A 21,362-nucleotide genomic window follows, 5' to 3' on the forward strand; every position below is an offset into this window, starting at 1 on the left:
GACAGCCTCAGCTACTTAGGCCCTTTGCAACTCAGTGAGACCCTGTTTGAAAATAAAGAATAAAAAATAGGGCTGGGGGTATAGCTCGGAGGTAGAAGGCCCCTGGGTTCCATCCCCAGTACTGAAAACAAAACAAAAAAACCTGGGCATAGTGGTGCGTGCCTGTAACCCTAGTACTTGGGAGGCTGAGATAGGAGGATCGCAAGTTCGAGGACAGCTTCAGCAAGTACTAAGACTCTCATCAATTTTGTAACACCCTGTTTCAAAATAAAAATTAAAAATAGGGTTGGGTATAGCTTGGAGGTAGAATGCCTCTGACTTCAATCTTTATACTAAAATAAATACAATACAATAAAATAATAAGCCGGCGCGGTGGCACATGCTTGTAATCCCAGCATTTGGGAGGCTGAGAGAGGAGGGTCATGGCACACGGCCAGCCTCAGCTACTTAGTGAGGCCCTATGCAACTCAGTGAGACCCTGTTTCAAAATTAAGAATAATACCAGGTGTTGTGATACACACTTGTAATCCCCGCACTTGGGAGGCTGAGACAGGAGGATCACACAGGTTCGAAGCCAGCCTCAGCTACTTAGTGAGGCTCTCAGCAACTTAGTGAGACCCTGTTTCCATAAAATATAAAATAGGTATGGGAGTGTAGCCTGGAGGTAGAAAGCCCCTGGGTTTCACCCTCAGTACCACCCAATAAATAAATGAATAAATAAATAAGTAAGCAAAATACAGAATAAAGGATAGGGATGTAGCTTGAAGGTAAAATGCCCCTGGGTTCCATCCCCAGTACTGCAAAATAAATAAATAAATAAATAAATAAATAAATAAATAAATAAATAAATAAATAAAATAGGGGTGGGAATAGCTCAGAATTAGAATGCCTCTGGATTCAAGCCCTAATGCTACCAAATGGAAGAATGAAAGAAAGAAGAAAGAAAGAAAGAAAGAAAGAAAGAAAGAAAGAAAGAAAGAAGGAAAGAAGGAAAGACAGAGTATAAAATCTGGGGCCAGGCTGAGCAGGCCGTAGCCGTTGTGCTCTGGCTGCGTGCCTGGGACTGGGTAACCTGGAGCCATTGTCCTTTCTCACGCCCTGTGGTCAACTCAGTGACACCCCAAAGTGCCCCTGCCCTAATTCCAGGGACCTGTGATGGTGTTAAGTCAGTGTCAAGGGAGAATTAAGGCTGTCAAGAAATGAGGGCTGCTAAACCACCATTGCGACAATAGGTAGCTTGGGCTGGATGATTGGGGTGGCCTGATAAAAATCACAGCATCTTTAATAGTGGATGAGGGTGGCCTAGGAGTCCAAGGGAGATGTGAGCCTGAGGACCGGTCTGGCCTCTGCTGGCTTTGAAGATGGAGAAAGAGGCCACTGGCCAAGGTCTGTGGCAGCCCACAGGAGCCGCAAAGGGCAAAGGTCAGGTTCCCCAGAGAGAACTGGACAGTGGTAGTGGTCATGTAACGTGTTGAATACATTAAGAACCACTGAACCTTATACTTTGTTTTTTTTTATTTTTAATTTAATTTTTTTTTTTTTTTTTTTTTGCGGTACTGGGAATCGAACGTAGGGGAATTCTACCTCTGAGCTCCACCCGCAACCTGATTTTTTAATTCTTTATATTTGACACAGGGTCTCACTAAATTGCAGAGGGCCTAGCAAGTTGCTGAGGCTGGCTGCGAATTGGCTGCAATCCTCCTGTCTCAGCCCCCCAAATACTGGAATTGCAAGCATGCACCACCCTGCCCGGCTCTGAACCTTATACTTTAAAACGGCACGTTTCACATTATATGAATGACATGTCAGTAGTAAAGAGAGAAGAATGAGGTGTAGGGAGAGCAGCCCCCTTTTCCTCTCTCTGGAGTTATGTTTCAGGGTACCATGCCCGGAGCTGCTACAGCCATCATGCACCCAGGAGAGACACTGGCCACCCAGCAGCAGGCACTCAGACAGGAGGTGCCTGGGCTCTCCATGACGTAGTAGGGGAGTCCCTCCGGTAGCCCCCTGCTCCTGGCCTGTGTGTGCCGGATGGAGCCCTCTCCCCCTGAGCCATGCCCACCTCCCGACTTCCGGTGAGATCACCAAAGTTCTCGTTGAACTCAATGAGTGGAAGGCAACTTTCCGGTCCCTGCAGCCTGGGCGCTCCTCCACAGACAGCACCCTGAGCTGCTGTATCACCTAGAGGCCTCGTACCTCGGGGTCCTGACTTGCTGTCAGTGGCCCCAGGAGGTAGTGAGCTCCCTGTACTTGCTGTACCCTTCCTCTCCAACCTCACCCTCTTGGGGCCAGCTCTGCCTCCTTGGCCACCCTTCCTGACCCTCCACAGGCTTCGGTGAGAAGCCCCGCGCAGCACTGGACCCAGGGCTCTCCAGTGTCTTCTGCCCCTTCCCAAGGGACAGCCCAGCTCTGCCCCCTTAGGTCTTTCTCAAAGAGCCCAGAAATGGCCCATCGAGTTGCCCAAAGAAACGAGCCAAGTGTGTGTGGCCAGCTAAAACCACCCTGTTAAGTTATTGAAAACACCGACCATGCGCCAGGCCCCAGCTGGGCTCTTCTCAGACCCAGGCATTTAATCTCCGCAGCTGCCCCGGGGCGGGCTTTACTCTCTCCATATTGCAGATGGAAAGAGTTAAGAGAGGCAGACTGCTGAAGGGTAAGCTGCTGCTGCCCAGTCTGCCTTCTTGCTAACCCTGAGTTCCCCTCCCTCCCCCCTCCTCCCTCCCTCCCTCCCTCCTCCCCTCCCCTCCTCCTCCTCTCTCTCTCTCTCTCTCTCTCTCCTTTTGGGTGGTACTGGGAATGGAACCCAGGGCCATTCTACCTCTGAGCTACACCCTCAGCCCTATTTTTATTCTTTATTTTGAAACCAGGTCTCACTGAGTTGCCGAGGGCCTCACTAAGTAGCTGAGGCTGTCCGGGAACCGCGAACCGCACTTCTCCTGTCTCAGCCTCCCAAATGCTGGGATTACAGGCGTGCCCACCACGCCCGTTTTAACTCCTAGTTCGCTAACAACCTTACAGGAACATCTGACCCTCAGGTGGCAGTCACAGCGCGCCACGAGCTGACCCAACTGATGTAACCTCCTCCCACTGTCATAGCAACACCTTGTAGTTCCAGAAATAGCTGCAAAGACGGCAAAAGTCCCGCAGCCAACGCGTGGCAGAGCCCACAGCCAGCACCCCGCCGCTCCGCGCAGCCTCCTGGACACCGCCGCAGCCAGGCAAGTGGACCAGAACGTGGGGATTAGCAGTCAGCTCCTACAGTGGGGGTGGTCCGGGGGACACTCAACCCAGGCGTGACCACCGCTGCGGTGCCAGGGGACCCCAGGGCCAGAGTGGGGCAGGGAGGGTTCCAGGTAGAGCGACAGCTGCTGCCTGGCGCCTGACTGGGAGCCGTAGCCGCCAGCGGTCATGGTCCAGGCCTGCGCACTGGCCCCACTCGGGCCTTTTTTTTTGGTGGTGCTAGAGATCAAACCCAGAGGTGCTCTACCTTCAAGCAAGACCCCGGCCCTATTTTATTTTAGTTTTTGAAATAAGGCCTTGCTAATTTCAGCAGTCACCTAAGTTGCTTGCTGAGGCTGGCCTCAAACCTTCTGTTTGAGCCTCCCAAGTACTGGGGTCACAGGGATGTAACATCACTCCCTGCTTGAGTCGCTGTTTTGAATCCCAGCCCGGACCTCACTGTTCATTAACTGAAGGACCTATGAATATGGTTCCTGATGTGGCCAAAGGGACTTTGCAGGTGTGATTAAGGTTCCAGATCTTGAGTTGGGGAAGTATCCTGGATTATCCAGGTGGGCCCAATGGAATCTCATGAACTCTAAAAAGAGAAAGAAGGCAACGGGATCTGTCGGAGACAGAGGGCAAGGCTCCTGAGCTGAGAAGGACTTGGTGGGCGGTGCCGGCTGGGGGGTGTGGAACACGCCTGTATCTCAGAGCTGGAACAGCCAGAGACACCAGAAAGGAAACAGGACCTCAGTCCTGCAGCCCCAAGGAACTGGATTCTGCCCCCAGTGCAAATGGGCAGGGAAAACAGATTCTACTCTGGGTCCCGGGAGACGACACACAGCAGTACCCGAGGACAGCCAGCGGGCTGCTAACTTGGCAGTCATTTGTGACAGCGGCCGCAGAAGATGGTGTGCTGCCCAGCCCGTCTCCTGCAGTGAGGACCTGATCCTCATCTCGTCCTCTGCTGCTCGGTGGTGCTGGCTCCCAGCCCGGTTCTCTTGAATCCACCGGCAATCAGTTCAAGATGGCCTCTGCCTGCGATGTGGGCAGGAAGGCCAGGCTGCCGGGAGGCCAGGCGTGTGGCTTCATGCCCAAGTCAAGCTCTGGATATAAATGCACTTTTTTTTTTCTTTTTAAGTTAAGTGCTGACCCACTTTTTCCTGACTCTCTAGCTTAGGCACGTCCCTCTAACAGAAAATTTATTCCAAGTACATGCTGTTCCTGAGGCTGACAGTCACCCCCTCCCACTGGAGGCAGAAGCCCTGGCGGGAGTCTGGGGGCTGGCATCTGACATCTGCTCACGGAGAAAAGGTGCACACATTGTGGGGCCTGGCGGCCATGTCAGCAGGCCGCTGGAGGGCGACGGATGTCACTGGAGTCAGGGTCTCTGCTCTGGCCCTGCGGTGCAAGCCCTGGCAGCTGAGATGGAGGAGCAGAGTCTGCCCTGGCTGGCAACAGCAGTGGGGTTCAGCATGTTTATCCAGCTGCTGCCAGGATAAAAGGCCTTCCCAGGAAAGCCGCCTCTCAAGTGGCCATGGGTCTCAGAACAGGCAGGGGGACTGCTGGGAAACTTTCAGAGACAGGTGCATCAGGGCAAGGATGTAGACATTGGGTCGGTCAACCTCTGCTTCTGTCCTGACTTCCCATTGCCTGGGAGGCCCTGCCTGGCCCATGATGTCATCTGTGAAAACAGATGGGGTGGTATCAGTTTGCTATTGCTGCTGTAACAAGTTGCCACAAAACCAGCTGCTTAGATTGCATGAATTTATTATTTTAAAGTTCACCAGGCGTGGTGGCGCACGCTTATAATCCCCGCGCTTGGGAGGCTGAGACAGGAGGATCGTGCAGGTTTGAAGGCAGCCTCAGCTGGCTTAAGAGACCCTGTTTCCTAATAAAATATAAAATAGGTCTGGGAGTGTAGCCCGGAGGTAGAAGGCCCCTGGGTTCCATCCCCAGTACCACCAAAAAACCACCACCAACAACAAAAAAAGTTCTAGAAGTCAGAGCCGGGCATGGCAGTGCACACCTATAATCCCACCCACTCCAGGGGCAGAGGCAGGAGGACCACAAGTTCAAGGCCAGCCTGGGCAATTTAGTAAGACTGACTCAAAATAAAATATAAGGGGCTGGGGTGGATCTCAGCGGTAGAGCACATCCCCAGTACCACACGCACAAAGTTCTGGAAGTCACAAGTCTTGAACTCGTGCCAACTGGGCTGCGTTCCTTCTGGAAGCTGTAGGGGAGAGGCCATCTCATTTTTTCCAGCTTTTGGAGTCCTGCCTTCATTGTCCTGTGCCATCTCCTCCACCTACAAAGCCAGCAACATTCACAGCTCCCTCTCTCTGCCCTCTGGTCAAAGCCCTGCCTTCCTTCCATTTGTGGAGACCTTTGTAACTAAGGCTCAGTTCACACACATAATTCAGGATAATTTCCCATCACAAAATCCTGAATGTATTCATCCTGCACGCTCCCTTTGCCTGAGAAGAGATTGATGGGTCCCAGGGATTCGAGGGTCGTCATCTTCGGGACCTCGACGTTGTCTCCTAACGGGCACTGTACTCAGGTGAAAGGTTGTTGGTCATCTTCACACTATACACAAAGCATCAGCCGCTGCCATGACTGGACCCGGCCTCCTGGGCGGCCCCAACCACAAAAGCTTACTGTCTCTGTCTCCCAGTGCTGGATGGCTCCTTCTGAGGCCCCTCCTGGCTTGCACATGACATCTTCTGCCGGGTCTTCACATGGTCTTCCCTCTGGGTGACATCTTGACCTGTGTCCTCTTAAATACCACCCATTTATTATCACCCTTATTGTGTGTGTGTGTGTGTGTGTGTGTGTGTGTGTGTGTGGTACTGGGGATTGAACTCAGAGGCATTCTACCTCCGAGTTATAACCCCAGCCCAATTTTATTTCTTATTTGGAAACAGGGTCTTGTTAAGTGGCCAAGGTTAGCTTTGAACCTGCAATCCTCCTGTCTCAGTCTCCCAAGTACTGGGATTACAAGCGCGTGCCACACACCCGGCTTCAGTTAAGGGTGTTTAAGGAGCCAGCCCAGCCGTGTGGTCAGGGCAGGGATTGGAGAGGCCACGGGGTCAGCCCGGGATGGGCAGCTCTTCCTGGTTGGGGCAGGAGGAACCGCACAGCTGAAGCCCGGGCACAGCCAGAGGTTTATTACTGTGTTGGTTTTCCAGGACAAGACTTGTGATGAGTGACCAGCCGACCTTGCTGGTGTGCCGCTGTGGCCAGTCCGGGGTGCTCCTCCGTGAGCAGATGAGGGCTATTTCATTCAGTGGACTGGTGTGTTTGACAGGCCCATAGCCGGATTTTCCTGACATGGACCTGACACACCCATGCATCCACATGTTTCCGATGTAATTTGCTAGTTCATAGGCACTCGTTTTTTATTACATGATTACTTTATCAGTTCGTACCCTATGGTTGTGCCATGTAGGTGGTGGTTGTTTACTTGTGCAAATAAGGTATAGAATCATTTTGCTCAGCATTTGGGCTCAAAATGGAGCAGCTCAGGCTTAAGCACAGCCTGAAAACTACGATTCTCCGCCTCCTCTTCCTCCTCCTCCTCTTCTTCCTCCCTCTTCTCTCTTCCTTCCTTCTTCATGCTCCTTCTTCCTTCTTCCTTCTTTCTTTTTCTTCTTCTGTACTGGAGACTGAATCCAGGGACATTCTATCTCAGTATCTCCTATCTCTCTCTCCCTTCCTCCCTTCCTGGCTTCATACTGGGGATGGAACCCAGGGGCATTCTACCTCTGAGCTACACCCCCAGCCCTGTTTTTTATTCCTTATTTTGAAACAGGATCTCACTGAGTTGCAAAGGGCCTCACTAAGTAGCTGAGGCTGTCTGTGAACCGTGATCCTCCTGTCTCAGCCTCCCGAATGCTGGGATTACAGTGTTCACCACCATGCCCAGCTCTATTTTTTTTTTTTTTTTTTTTTTTTTTGCGGGTCTAGAGATGGAACCCAGGGGCATTAGACCTTCAAGCTACACCCCCTGTCCTATTTTTTATTCTTTATTTTGAAATAGGGTCTCACTAAGTTGCAGAGGGCCTCACTAAATAGCTGAGGCTGGCCAAGAACAGCAATGCTCTGGTCTCAGCCTCCCAAATGCTGGGATTATGAGCGTGCACCACATGCCCGGCTCCGGTTCTATTTTTGATTTTGAAACAGGGTCTTGTTCAGTTGCTGACGGTCTTGCTGGTCTCAAATCTGTAATCTTCCTATCTCAGTCTCTTAAGTACTGCATTACAGGCATGTGTCACTGTACTGGGCCCTTTTTATTTATTATTATTATTATTATTTTTTTTTTTTTTTTTTTTTTTTTTGGTGGTACTGGGGTTCCTGGAAGCCCTTCTACCTCTGGGCTACACTCCCCGACCTATTTTTTTTTAATATTTTTATTTGGAAACAGGGTCTCTTAAGCCAGCACGGCTGACTTCGAACCTGCGCGATCCTCCTGTCTCCGCCTCCCAAGCGCAGGGATTACAGGCGTGCGCCACCACGCCCGGCTCTGGGCCCTTTTTAAAAAAATTTTGGAACAGGGTCTCAGTAAGTTGCCCAGACTGGCCTTGAACTTTCAGTCCTCCTGCCTCAGCCTCCTGAGTAGCTGGCAATTCAGACATGTGCTACCTTACCCTACTGAAGTCTACTACGTATGATGGCATTAACACAGAGCAGGCCACAGCCCGCTCCCCACATCTGTTCCAGCTCTTTGTGCAAATGGGACCAGATAGAATGGACCCTGGCACCCTGTTTCTTTGGCTTAGTAGCATGTGTTGGGATCCGTCCATATTTTTGTACATGCCAGTAGTTTGTGTGTGTGTGTGTGTGTGTGTGTGTGTGTGTGTGTGTGTTATTAGGGATTGAACCCAGGGGCATTCTACCTCTGAGCTGTACTTCCAGGCCTGTTTTGTTTTTTATTTTGAAACTTCGTCTCACTAAGTTGTGGACTACTTCTGCGTTGCGGAGGCTGGCCATGGGCCTGCAGTCCTCCTGCCTCAGCCCCCCAAGTACTAGGAGTACAAGTGTGCGCCATCACGCCCGGCTACAGTATTTAATTTGTATTGCTAATCAGCATTGCATTGTATGAATACCAACAGATTGCCTCTTTTCCCATTAACGGTGGCTTGAGTTTTATCTAATTTTTGGCAATTTTAAATAAAGTTGTTATAATTACCCTTGGGTAGGTCTTTGTGAACACGTGTTTTCATTTACCTTGAATACATACCTAGCTAAGGCATTTCTGGGCCAAAGTGTAAGGGTATGTTTAATTTTATAAGAAATTGCCAAACTTTTCCGAGTTACTTGGACATCTCACATTTCTCTCTGGCGGTGCAGGAGAACTTCAGTTTCTCCCTAATATTTGGTGTTTTTAGTCTTTAATTTTAGCTCCTTGAGTAGTTGTGTAATAATATGATATTGTGCTGTTTCTCTTGTGGTGTTGGAAATGGAACCCAGGGTCTTGCCCATGCTAAGCCTGAGTTCTTCCAATGAGTTCTACTCCATTCCGGACGGTGTGGCTTTAATTTGCATTTTCTTGATGACTAAAGATGCTGAGTACTTTTTAAAAATGTGCCTATCATGTCAGATATATAATGTGCCGTTCCTTAATGGCCTAGGATGTGTAGTACTTTTTCATATGTTTATGTGACAATCTGTGTATCTTGTTTTGATAAAGTGTATTTTCAGATATTTTGCTCATTTTTAAATGTTTTGTAGCTACAAAATTTCACTACTATTTTTAACTGACAAATCATAATGGGAGCCAGGTATGGTGGTGTATGTTTGTAATCCCAGTACCTGAGAGGCTAAGACAGGAGGCTTGCAGGTTCGGAGCCAGCCTCGGCATCGTAGGGAGACACTGTTTCAATAGAAAATAAAATAACAAAATATAGCTGGAGGTGTAGCTCAGAGGTAGAATGCTCCAGGGTTCAGTCCCTAACACACACACACACACACACACACACACTCATAATAGTTTTTTACATATGTGGTACTTAGGCTTGAGTGCGGTGGCACTTTACCACTAAACCCTGTCCCCAGCCCTTTCAGTTAATTACCTCGTTAATTAGCTTGGCAGTACTGGGAATAGAACCCAGGTGCACTTTACCACTGAGCCACATCCTCAGCCCTTTGAATTTTCATTTTGAGACAGGGTTTCATTCAGTTTCCCAGGCTGGCCTGGAATTTGGGATCCTGCTGTCTCAGCCTCCCTAGTGGCTGGGATTACAGGTGCGTGCCATCACCCCTGGCTGACCTGTGTTGACAGTGCAAAGCACCAACAGAGGGTGACCCCAGGCCCGGCCGAGGCTCTGGAAGCCGCCCTATGGACAGACCCAGAGCAGAGGCCGCGCGTCCCGGTGGCTGCAGGAGTAGTGCACAGACCTGGGCACTTTCAAAGAGGCTCTGGTTTTCTTGTGTGAAGTGGCACTTTCTTTAAGTAGGAGAGGGAAGGCCTCCTGTGTAATGGGAGAAGCAGAAAAGGAAACCTCGAGGTCAGGGGAGGCCCAGCTTCACTAGGCGGCTGGAAAGGAACAAATGGTTTTGGCTGCCGCGGAGGCTCTGGATGGGGAGAGGGGGCTGGGGCAGGCGTCCTTCTCTAGGCCCTGGGGAGCAGCTGTGGTCCAAGCCTCACCGCACTTTAAAAATACACATCTCGTAGCCACACCTCCAGTGTTCTCATCAGTATGTCTGAGTCAAGCCAGGGAATCATGGTGTATTTTTAATCGCATGGACTTTCTCTGGAATCCTCTTCTTTTTTTTATTTTTTTATTTTTTTGCAGCACTGAGGATGGAACCCAGAGGCATTCTATCTCCAAGCTACACTCCAGCCCTCTTTTTTATTCTTTATTTTGAAAAAGGGTCTTACTGAGTTGCAAAGGGCCTCACTAGGTAGCTGAGGCTGTCCTCAAAGCGTGATCTTCCTGCCTCAGCCTCCCAAATGCTAGGATTAAAAGCGTGTACCACCACGCTTGGCCTCTTCTTTTTTTGAAATAGAATCTCACTATGTGGCTCAGGCTGGCCTCCAATTTATGAGCCTTCTATCTCAGCCTCCTATAACTGAGATTATAGGCATGCACCACCATGGCCGGCTTGGAATCTTCTTTTAAAATAATTTTTAAAGCAATTTCTAAGCTGGCCATGGTGGTACATGCCTATAATTCCAGTACTTGGGAGGCTGAGACAGGAGGATCGCAGGTTTGAGACCAGTCTCAGCAACTTAGTGAGACCCTCAGTATCTTAGTGGGACCCTGTTTCAAAATAAAATAGGTTAGGGGTTTCATTCAGAAGTAAAATGCCCCTGGAGTCAATCCCCAGTACTTAAAAAAAAAAAAGGCAATTTCTAACTTAAGTTGCAAGTACAACACAAGTAATTTATTTTCCTGAGTGTTTATTTATTTTTTGGCCGTACTGGGGATGGATCTCAGGGGCATTCTACCTCCGAGCTATACCCCCCAGCCCTATTTTTTTATTCTTTATTTTGAAATAAAATAAAGAGTATTTTAAAAGTTTTTTTTTCCTGAGTATTTTTAAAGTTGCTAACCTGAAACTCTCCTATCCCACCTCAAGAGTTTATTGTGTATTTTTTACAAAAATGACAAATCTCCTGCCTAGCTATCAACACCAAGACATCGATGTTGACATGCTACTCCCCGAGGGCCCTGAGGCTCCACTCAAGTGTCTAGTTAAATATATTTTGATCTATATGACCAAATGACCCAGATGGGACCCATAGGCGACCCTGTGTGGTCACATCCCTTCATCTTCCTCTGGAGCAGCCCTCTGTCTTCCCTTGACTTTTGTGACCTTGACACTTGAGGGGCTGCCAGGCCAGTGGCACTGCAGAACATCTTTTACTTTCTCCTGACCGGAGCCAATTCTCCCAGGGCTGGCGGGAGCATCCCAGGCGGGCTGCGCACTGTCATGCCGCGTGCTGTCGGCTGCTGCGCCCGCCGTGCGGCTTTGGCTCAGTGCTGTTGGTGTTCAGTCTGACCTGAATCCCTGTGACCTGCTTCAGTGAGAGAAGACACAGGGCCAGGGTGTGGATAGCTGAAAATTTAAAACTCCTCTTGGCTCAAAGGGGTAGCACACGCCTGTAATCCCCGTACTTGGGAGGCTGAGACGGGGGAACGCAGGCTTGAGATGAGCCTCAGTAATTCAGCAAGACTCTTGGCAACCCAGTGAGACCCTGTTTCAAAAACAATCAATTTTAAAAGACGGTGAGATGTAGCTTGGAGGTAGAATACCGCTGGGTTCCATGCCAAATAACTCTCACACACACACACACACACACACACACACACACACACACGCATGGATACACATACTCAATATATATATTATTTGCATAATTCAAATAAAACCCATATCTAGTCAAGCAGACAGCAGAGATAAGGCCTCAGTCATTCTTTAAAATGTTATCATAATGATGTAATGTTTAAGATACACAAAAATGTATGGAGTATTACATTAGAACATAACTTGACATATATTTCTAATTAGATAATTAAGATACACAATATAATAGAATGGACTATAATGTACTATAATAACTTGTATTCTTATATCACCCACTCAAGAATTAGGCCATTGCCAATTCAGTTAAATGTCTCTCGTGAATTCTTCCTCATCTTCAGACTGCTCTGAATTTTCCCGGAACTCACTGAGCCAGGCTCTTCTGACGCAGTGACAAAGTCCTGGGTTTGGGAGGCCTTTTGAGGCAATGAGAGCCTAATTCAAACCAGATGTGGATGGTTTTCTGAGAGCGCTAGCGTCTTGTTCCATCTGGTGGCTGCACACGGAACTGCAGTTCTTTAAATATAAGCCCCGTCAGAATTAATTTCCTAATTATTTTTAAACTTTCTTTTGAAATGTAAGATCCAATTTTCCTTAAAATATATATATATATATATATATATATACATACATACATACATACATATCTGTATATATGTACATATATAAATGTGTGTGTATATTTGCAGTAGTGGGGGTTGAACCCAGGGACATTCTATCTCCAAGAGACGTCTCCACCCCTACTTCTTTACTCTGAGACAGGGTTTCGCTAAGTCAAGGAGGTTCTCACGTCGTTGCTGAGGCTGGCTGCGAACCTGTGATCCTCCTATCTCAGCCTGCCAAGTACTGGGATTACAAACGTGTGCCACCATGCCTGGCTTCCCTAAATTACATACATTCTGATTTGCTTCTGCCGGCTTTCTCCAAAAATCGGCAAGAATACTTAAGCATTAAATGCCCGGTTACAGGTGTTTTGTTGTTGTTGTTGTTGTTGTTTTTAATCTTTTGACAGTTTTTTCTTTTTTTGGAGTGTGTAAATGTTTTAGTAATTAAAAATGTATTGCTAACCAGGCGTCGTTCGGCTAGCTTCAGCAAATTAGCCAGGCCCTCTGCAGCTTAGTGAGAACTTATTTCAAAATAACAGAGCAGCTGGGGCTATTTCAGAGGCGGATGCTTCTGGGTTCCATCCCCAGGTACACAATGAGGCAACACCAAAAATTTGGTGACTGTGGGTAAAGGGTGTGCGAGAGCTCCTTTTATTTTTTTCGGTACTGGGAACCCAGGGGCATTCTACCTCCGAGGTACACTCCCGGCCCTATTTTTTGGTCTTTATATTTTTGGAAACAGGGTCTCACTGAGTTGCGAGGGGCCTCGCTAAGTAGCCGAGGCTGTCCTCCGTCCTCGCCTCCCGAATGCTGGGGTTACAAGCGTGCCCCACCACGCCCGGCCGAGAGCTTTTAAAATTTGTGCTAGCCAGCAGTGGTGGTGCACTCTTGTCATCCCGGTGCTGGGGAGGCTGGGGCAGGAGGATCAAGGCCAGCCTCAGCTACTTAATGATGCCATCGCAACTTAGTGAAACCCTGCTTCAAAATAAAGAATACAATACCGGGCTGGGGGTGCAGCTTGGAGGTAGAATGCCCCTGGGTTCCATTCCCAGTACCACACATAGAAAAGAAAGCAAGCCGTGCTAATTGTGTGAAAACACAAAATAAAAAAGTGAACTCCAAAACTGTTCCCGAAAGTAACTAGTTCTTTGAGAACAAAGAAGTGTTGTCTTTAAGAAAGACTTGTTTTCTACTAATCAACCAGAGCGTGTGATGCCCTGAGGGCAGGAAGGAGGACCCGCGCAGGCGCGGAGGGCGGGCCGGGAAGCCTCGGTGCGCGCGCACGTCGCGGGCTGAGTCACCCGCGCAGCTGCGCAGGCCCGCGGCTCCTTCTACGGGGCCCCAGGGGCAGTGACGCCAGCGAGACGCAGGCGGAGAGCTCGGTTTCCAGGGCAACAGGCGCCGGGCCTCTCATTTTCCGTTGGTGTTTGCGTCACTTCCGGCCACCCCTCCCCTTTTTTCTATCCGGCTGAGGATTGGCTCCGAGTAGGACCGAGCGTCGGGGCGGGGCCGGCGCTGGGAAAGGGCGGGCTCTATCGAGGCTCGCGTGCTGTGATAGGAGCTCTGTCGGAGGCGGGGAAGAAGGCGGAGCTTGGCTTCCGTTTTCCCGGACCAATCGCTTTCAAACCTGCCCCCCAGGCACCGCGGGAAAGTGAGGTCTTCAGCCCCTGGCCTCGGAGCATGCGCACTCCGGCGGGGTAGTCGGATTCGCGGCTCCGGGGTTTCCAGGCTGCTAGAGGGAACCTGCGGGGCAAGCGGGGGCGTGGCCGCGCGGAGGGCGGGGCTGACGTGCGAAGGCGTTGATTGGCTCTGTCGTTTCATTCACTTCTCCGTCCTTTCCTGGGAGGGAGTGGTACTACGCTTGCTGAGGGTGTGCTGCCCCTGCTCGTGCCAGTGCTGGGCGTTCGGAGTTGGGTCGCACACAGGCGCCCACGTTCTGGCTCACCCTGCAGCGCCCTCTCTCTTCCCTCAGCTCCTGAGTGAGCTGGTGCGTGCAAAAGCAGGGGACATAGCCCATCTCACCACAGAGACCTCGGGGGTTCCACACATGGAGGCCACTGAAAGACCTGAGGCGGCTGCTGGAGTCTCCTCCATTACTCTGCATTCACCCATGTAAAACGAGGATGGGGGTGGGGAGGGCACTAAGCAAGTCCGAATGTACACCATTTTCAGTATGACCCACATAGAAATAAAATAATAAAAGAGGATAGCTGTCGTTGCAGAAGGGTGGTGAGGTTTAAAATGATTTGGGCACCTATCTTGGAGTTGAATCGGGGCTTCATTGTAATTTTAGTTTCTATCGTCTAATTCCTGAGTCGTATTCTCAATTGTTCCACACTCAGGAAGGGGCCAAAAGAGTACTATTGCTCCTTAAACGAGAGCAGCCTGCCTTTCGGGACCAGTGAGGACTGCGGTGCGATCTCTGTGACAGCGCATTGCATATTAGCTGCCAGGTAGGCGGTCCAGAAATGACAACTACCATCATGGTGTTCTTCTGAGAGAAGAGATGTGAAGGTTTAACCCAGTGGTTGGTTCTCAGTGCTAAATGAACACCGTTAAATAATTCCTCCCCTCTTTGGTCTGTCTCACAATTCCGAGGTGAGATGTGGGACTTTGAACAAAGCTCCTGGTGGACTTCATGGTATAACTTCTCTCCAACATGGGTAACGGGAAGAAGCCCTTTACAGGACTGGCCAGGGGTCAGTGCCTACAGAGGTGATGGCTTTTGCCCAAAACGGTGCAATTTATCATCCACTCAGAATATTTTAAACTAGTCAACAGTCATAACTTGAGCTTGTTCCAGGCAAAGAAAGATAAATGATCATTTTTAGGGCTAGATAAGCCTGTGATAGAATTTGTCTCACTGTGTGTGTGTGTGTGTGTGTGGTGCTGGGGATTGAACCCAAGGCAATTCTACCTCCAAGCCACATCCCCAGTCCTCTTTATTTTGAAAGTTGTTTAGGGTCTTGCTCAGTGTCAAGGCTCCTCTTGTCTCAGCCTCCCATGTACTGGGATTACCTGTGCGTATTTTCGTGCTGGGCTCCAGAGAATTTGCTAATCAAGCTTGTTATAAACTGGATGTGTTTCTCCCAAATTCATATGTTGGCATCTAATTCCCAGTGCAATGGTATTAGGAGGTGGTGCCTTTGGGAGATGACTAGGTTACGGGCCTTTCCCCTCACCAATGGGACTAGTGCCCTGCTAAGAAGAGCCCGGAGAGCCAGCTGGCTCTCTCTGCTGTGAGGGTACAAGAAGTCAACAGTCTGCAACATGGAAGAGGGCTGTATTAGTGTGCCGCTAAGAGTATAACACCAGGGAATGGGTAGACTCTATCGTTTATCTTTATGAAAAGAGGCTTATTTGGGCTCACGGGTCTTGAGGTTCGAGCCTGAGATGCACCTGGTAACGACCTTCTTGTTGGTAGAGCCCTGAGGGCGTGTGGAGTGCCTCCGAACAGAGACAGGGATCATGCTTGGTGATACGTGTCTGGTCTCCCTCTCTCCTTTTAAAGCCAGCAGGATTTAGTTGTGGAGGCTCCACAGAGGACTCTAGTCCTAATCACCCCCTAAAAGCTCCATGTCTAAATTGCAAAATCAGATTAAACTTTCACCCTCTCAGAAGCTCACAGTCGGAATTCAATTCCAACACGTGGAAACCTGGGAGACTCTCACGCCACAGCAGGTTCACCAGAACCTGACCTTGCTGGCTCCTTGATTTCAAGCTTCTGGCCTGCAGATCTGCGCGCAGTGCAGGCCGGCTGTTTCAACCCCACGGGTCTATGGCAATGCTACAGCAGCCCAGGCTAAGAGAGTCAAAACATCGGGGGCTCCCAGGTCTGTTAGGACCTTTAGAGGAGGGATGTGGTGTGGGTATGAGGTTGGACTAGATTATTCTAGAGGTTCCTTCCAACTTTGGGTGTCTGTGAATCCTGCCGGGGCGTCATTGACTATCCTTTGAATTCCCAGGATTCAGAGGAGTTGCTTGAGAAATGTTAAAGCCATCAGGAGACAGCCTGGCGGTCAGGACTGTTCCCCTGGTGTACCCATGGCGCCCTCGGTGAGGCTGCAGCATGATAGTCCCTTCCTTCCCTGCAGATTTGCCGGGACAGTGAAATAATCAGCAGGGCACTGTGAACAGGGAATGTTGTATAAAATAAGCAACTTTTGCTTTGGCTAGCCTTGTACCTTGCTGTGGAAGGTGTTTGCTCTCTCTCTCTCTCTCTTTATCTCTCTATCTATCTATCTGGTGGTATTGGGGCTCCTGGAGCCTTCTATCTCCGGGTTACACTCCCAGACCTATTTTTTAATTTTATTTGGAAACAGGGTCTCTTAAGCCAGCGTGGCTGGCTTCGAACCAGCACGATCCTCCTGTCTCCGCCTCCCAAGTGTGGGGATTACAAGTATGCGCCACCATGCCCGGCTTGCTTTGTCTATTTGCTGAGAATTAGAACATGGAATGAGAACATGGAATGAGTCTGGCTGTGGAATCGGACAGCCTTGGATTAGAACCCCTAAGTGTTACGAGCCACTGTGTGACCAGAGCCAAGTCACACACTCAAAAGAACTACTTTTTGTTGGTTTTTTTTTTTTTTTTTTTTTGTAGTGGAGATGGAACCCTGGGGCCTTCTGCCTCTGGGCTACAGCCCAATCCCTATTTTATTTTTTATTTGGAAACAGGGTCTTGCTACGTTGCTGATAGCCTAAGTTACTGAGGCTGGCTTCAAACCTGTGATTCACCTGTCTAGGCCTCCCTAGTACTGGGATTACAGGTGTGCACCACCAAGCCCAGCTTACTTTCTGTGGATCTGAATTCTGTGAGCTAAGTGTGGAGCCTGGCTCCGACACATAGACCTCCATTGCGTGCATGTGTGTGTGTGTGTGTGTGTGTGTGTGTGTGTGATGCTAGGGAATGAATCCAGGGGCATTCTACTTCCGAGCTACACCTCCAGCCCTTTTTTATTTTTTTTTACTTGGAAACCAGGGCCTCACTAAGTTGCTGGGTGGGAGTCTCGCTAAGTTGCTGAAGCTGGTTTTGAACCTGTGAATTTCCTGTCTCAGCCTCCCAAGTACTGGGATTACAGGTGGCCTTTTGAGATGTGTCTTTTCTGGTTTCCACAACTGTTAATCACATGTGGTCTCATCATGGTGGAACAGCTTTTTGTGTTATCTGGTGGACACTTGCTTGGCCCCAGGGATGTTTGCTGAAAACCTTTCCTGGCTGCCTGGCACGCTAGAAATCACCTCTGCATGTTTGGCCCTGAAGATGTGTCTTATTTATAAATCATTTCTGGGGTGTGTGTGTGTGTGTGTGTGTGTGGTACGGGGAATCTACCCCAGGGGCATGCTACCTCTGAACCATATCCCCAGCTCTATTTTATTTTATATTTTAAAACAGGGTCTCACTAAGTTGCAGAGGCCTCACTAAGTAGCTGAGGCTGGCTGCAAACCTGTGATCCTCCTGTCTCAGCCTCCTAAGCACTGGGATCACAAGTGTGTGCCACCCTGCTTGACTTCATTTGTACGTAGTTTTTTTCTTCTTCCAGAACTGAGGATGGAATCCGGGGCATTCTACCTCTGAGCTACATCCCCAGCTCTATTTTATTTTTATTCCTTATTTTGAAACAGGGTTTCACTAAGTTGTGAAAAGCCTCACTAAGCAGTTGAAGCTGGCTGTGAACCTGAGACCTTCCTCTGTCAGTCTCCCAAGTACTGAGATTACAAGTGTGTGCCACTATGCACGGCTTCTTTTCTGTTCTTTACAAAACAAATCAATAAAAACTCAGTTGGCTTTCCACTGGTCCTGGGCAGGGATGAAGGATAGCATATTGTTATTTGAAAAAATATCTATGAATAATAAAATAAATCATAAAACAGGTTTGGCCACCTAGCAGAGTCAGTAAGTGCTTGCTAGCTTAAAATCGAATGTTGACTCAGACCATTTTTCTGCTGTGTTTGCTGAAAGAAACACTCTAGTCCTCCATTACTATTTGTTTTTTTTACAATTTTTAATTGAAAAAGAAATGCATGAATATGGTAAAAAATTTCAAACAGAACATCAAAAATACACAGGGAGAGAGTCCTCCCTCGAGATGTGAAATGTTAAGAATTCTTTATGCGCTGTGCTGTGTATATACATATTTTCTTTTCTCTTTTTGTGGTACTACTGAGGGTTAAACCCAGAGGCCTTCTACCTCTGGGTTGCACCCCCAACCCGATTATTTTATGTTTTATTTTGAAACAGGTTCCCACTAAGTTGTGGAGGGCCTTGCTAAGTTGCTGAGGCTGGCTGTGAACCTCCCAAATGTAAGATGACAGGTAGGTTTCGGTCTTAAGCGGCTTCTGTCCCTCCTTGGCAGTGTGGACACCAGGACCCTGGAGCTCCTCAAGCAGATTGTTGCGGGATCCTTCGGGCCGGGAGTGACCAGCCAGGGACAAGGGGCTCCGGGCTGTCTCCGACCCCACACATGCCTCAGTTTCCCATCTTGTAAAAGGGGGGGGGACTGCAGCAGGGCGCTGAGACCCCGGGGCACCACGGAGCCCTGCTCTGGGCAAGGGAGTGGCCGTGTGACTCAGGTGATCTGGGTTTGCAGGGTCCCCCTGAGAAAGCAGAGCGCAGGGGGATTAACGGCCCTTCCACTGGGGCCAAGCGGTGCTCTCCTCCCCTCCTCCTCTCCTCCCCTCCTCCCCTCCTCCTCTCCTCTTCCTCCTCCCCTCCTCCTGCTCCTCCTCCCCCCTCTCCCTCCCCCCTTGCCCCTCCTCCTCGGTCCTGCCTCCTCCCCTCCCTCCAGAGCATCCTCTTGGTTCCTCCCTCCCCTCTTCCGCTCGTCTTTGGTTCCGCCCGCGTCGCTCTAAAAACCCGGCGGGGACGTGCGGGCGGGCGCGGCGCATGCGCAGGGCGGCGCGGCCGGGTCGGATCCGGCGGCGCGGGGCGCGGCGGCCGAGGCTGATCCGCGGGTCCTGCTCCGGGCGCCGGCTGTGTAAGTGCAAAGCGGGGGCACCCCCGATGCCGCCGGGCCTGGCCCCAGCCGGGCGCCCCGTGCACACCTGTCCCCGGGCGCGTCCACACCCGCGGGACCCGGGGCGCCGGCCCGGCCCGGCCCGGCGGCCAGATCCGCAAGCGGCGGCCCGGCCCTCGGGCTCGGTGCTGGATGCTCGGTCCCCTCGGCGTCCCCCTCCGGGACCCCTGGGCCGGGTGTGCAGCCCGCCGCAGCCCCTCTCCTGCCCCCCGGCCCCCGGCTCCCCGGCCCCCTGACCCCACAGCTCCCTTACCCTCTGCCCTCTGCCCCCCGCCCTCTGCCCCCTGCCCACCTGCCCCCCGCCCTCTGCCCCCCGCCCTCTGCCCCCACCCTCCCCTGCTCCCCAGCTCCGGATCCGGAGTCCACCGCTCCCCCGCTTAGCCGGGTGCCAGCCCGCTGGCCTCTGAGCACCTGTCCGCGCCCCTCCTTCCAGTCACCTCGAAATAAATGCGTTTCAACTCCAAGTTTCCTGGTGTTAGGCCGCCGTGTGTGTTGTTTTGACATGTTTTAATGGAGAGGGATTAAAACGCCGGAAGCAGGGCTCGGAGTGGTTCAGAAGGAGCTGAAGGTGCGAGGCTCTGACACACCCCCATTGCACTTCCAGATAGCGTTTACAGCTGCTTCCCGGCCAGCTGCACTTCAGGTGGAACCGGGGCGATGCTGGAGACCTAGGAAGGTTGCACAGGTCGCCTGGAAAGGGTTGGTTTTGTTGTTTACTTATCTGGTACTGGAGGCTGAGCCCAGGGTCATTCTACCTCAGAGACACCCAGCCCTTTTTAAAATACACACACACACACACACACACACGTGCTAATTGTATTGGAGATTGAACCCAGGGGCATCTTTTCTTGTACTGGGGATTGAACCCAGGGAACCACCTCAAAGCTACACCCCCAGCCCTATTTTTTTTACTTTTTATTTTGAAACAGGGCCTCACTAAGTTGCAGAGGGCCTCATTATGTAGGGAGGCTGGCTGAGGCCCTGAGATCCTCCTGTCTCAGCCTCCCAAGTACTGGGATTACATGTGTGGGTGTACCGCCATGCCTGGCTTGTTTATTGTTTTAAAATTGTGTAGCAGATTAGTAGTGTAGAAGGAAAAATAGTTGTCAAGACATTTTTTTCCCCATACTGGGATTGAATGTAGGGCCTGGGAAATGCTAAGCTAGTGTTCTTCCAGTGAGCTATAGCCTTAGCCCTTTTTAAAAAATTTGAGACAAGGTCTTGCTAAATCGCTCCTGCTGGCCTTGGACTTGCAGTCCTCTTGCCTCGGCCCCAGTGGCTGGGTTATTGCTGTGTGTCACCATGCCCAGCTTGAGAAACAACAAAAAATAATGATTTTTTGCTGGGCATGCCCAGTAATCCCAGTACTTGGGAGGCTGAGACAGGAGAACTGCAGGTTTGAGGCCAAGGTTAGCAATTTAGTGAGGCCCTCCCAGTTATTATAAAATAATAAAAATAAAAAAGGGCCAGAGATATAATTTGTAACTTCTTTCTCCAAAGAATGCCCCTGGATTCAATCTCCAGGACCCCAAACGAAGAAATACCCCCCAAAACAAAAACAAACCAGCTTTATTGAGGTACTGTTTACTTAGCAGAAAGTTCACTTGTTTAAAGTGTGCCATTCAAGAATTTCGGGTATATTTATAGTTGTGCGACATTATCCTTCCAAAATATTTTCATCACCTCAGGAAGGAACTCTGTCCCTCTTAGGTGTCGCCCCGGACACCTTATTTGTTTTGGGTGTGTAGATCGCACATCCTGGCCATCTCGGCGCAGCGTGCGTGCTTCGTGTGGCCTCCCTCATTCCGCACAGAGCTTCCGAGGCTCGTGGTGTCCTAGCACGCGCCAGGGCTTTGTTCCTGCACATGGCTGCGGGAGACTGCTGTACGGCAGGCTGGTTTTCGTGTGTGTTGTGCACACTGGACAGTCGTGTTGTTTCTACTTTCTTGCTGGTGGGGGTGCTGCCGCTACCAACGTTGTGCAAGAGCTTTTGGCCTCTGGACACACGTTCAGATCTCTTGGGCATATAGGAATAAGATGTGGGTTTTCTGCTGACTCTGTATTATACTTTTCGAGACACTTTTGAGGTTGAATAAATGTAGTTTTGATGCTTTACTATGTCTACTAGCTTTGACTCGGACACTGGACCTGCCTTGTGTCGGGCCGTTTACCACGGGTTCTCCTGGAGGAAGGCGAGCGCAGGGCCC

Source organism: Muscardinus avellanarius (assembly GCF_963383645.1).
Source record: "Muscardinus avellanarius genome assembly, chromosome: 4".
Taxonomy (NCBI): domain Eukaryota; kingdom Metazoa; phylum Chordata; class Mammalia; order Rodentia; family Gliridae; genus Muscardinus; species Muscardinus avellanarius.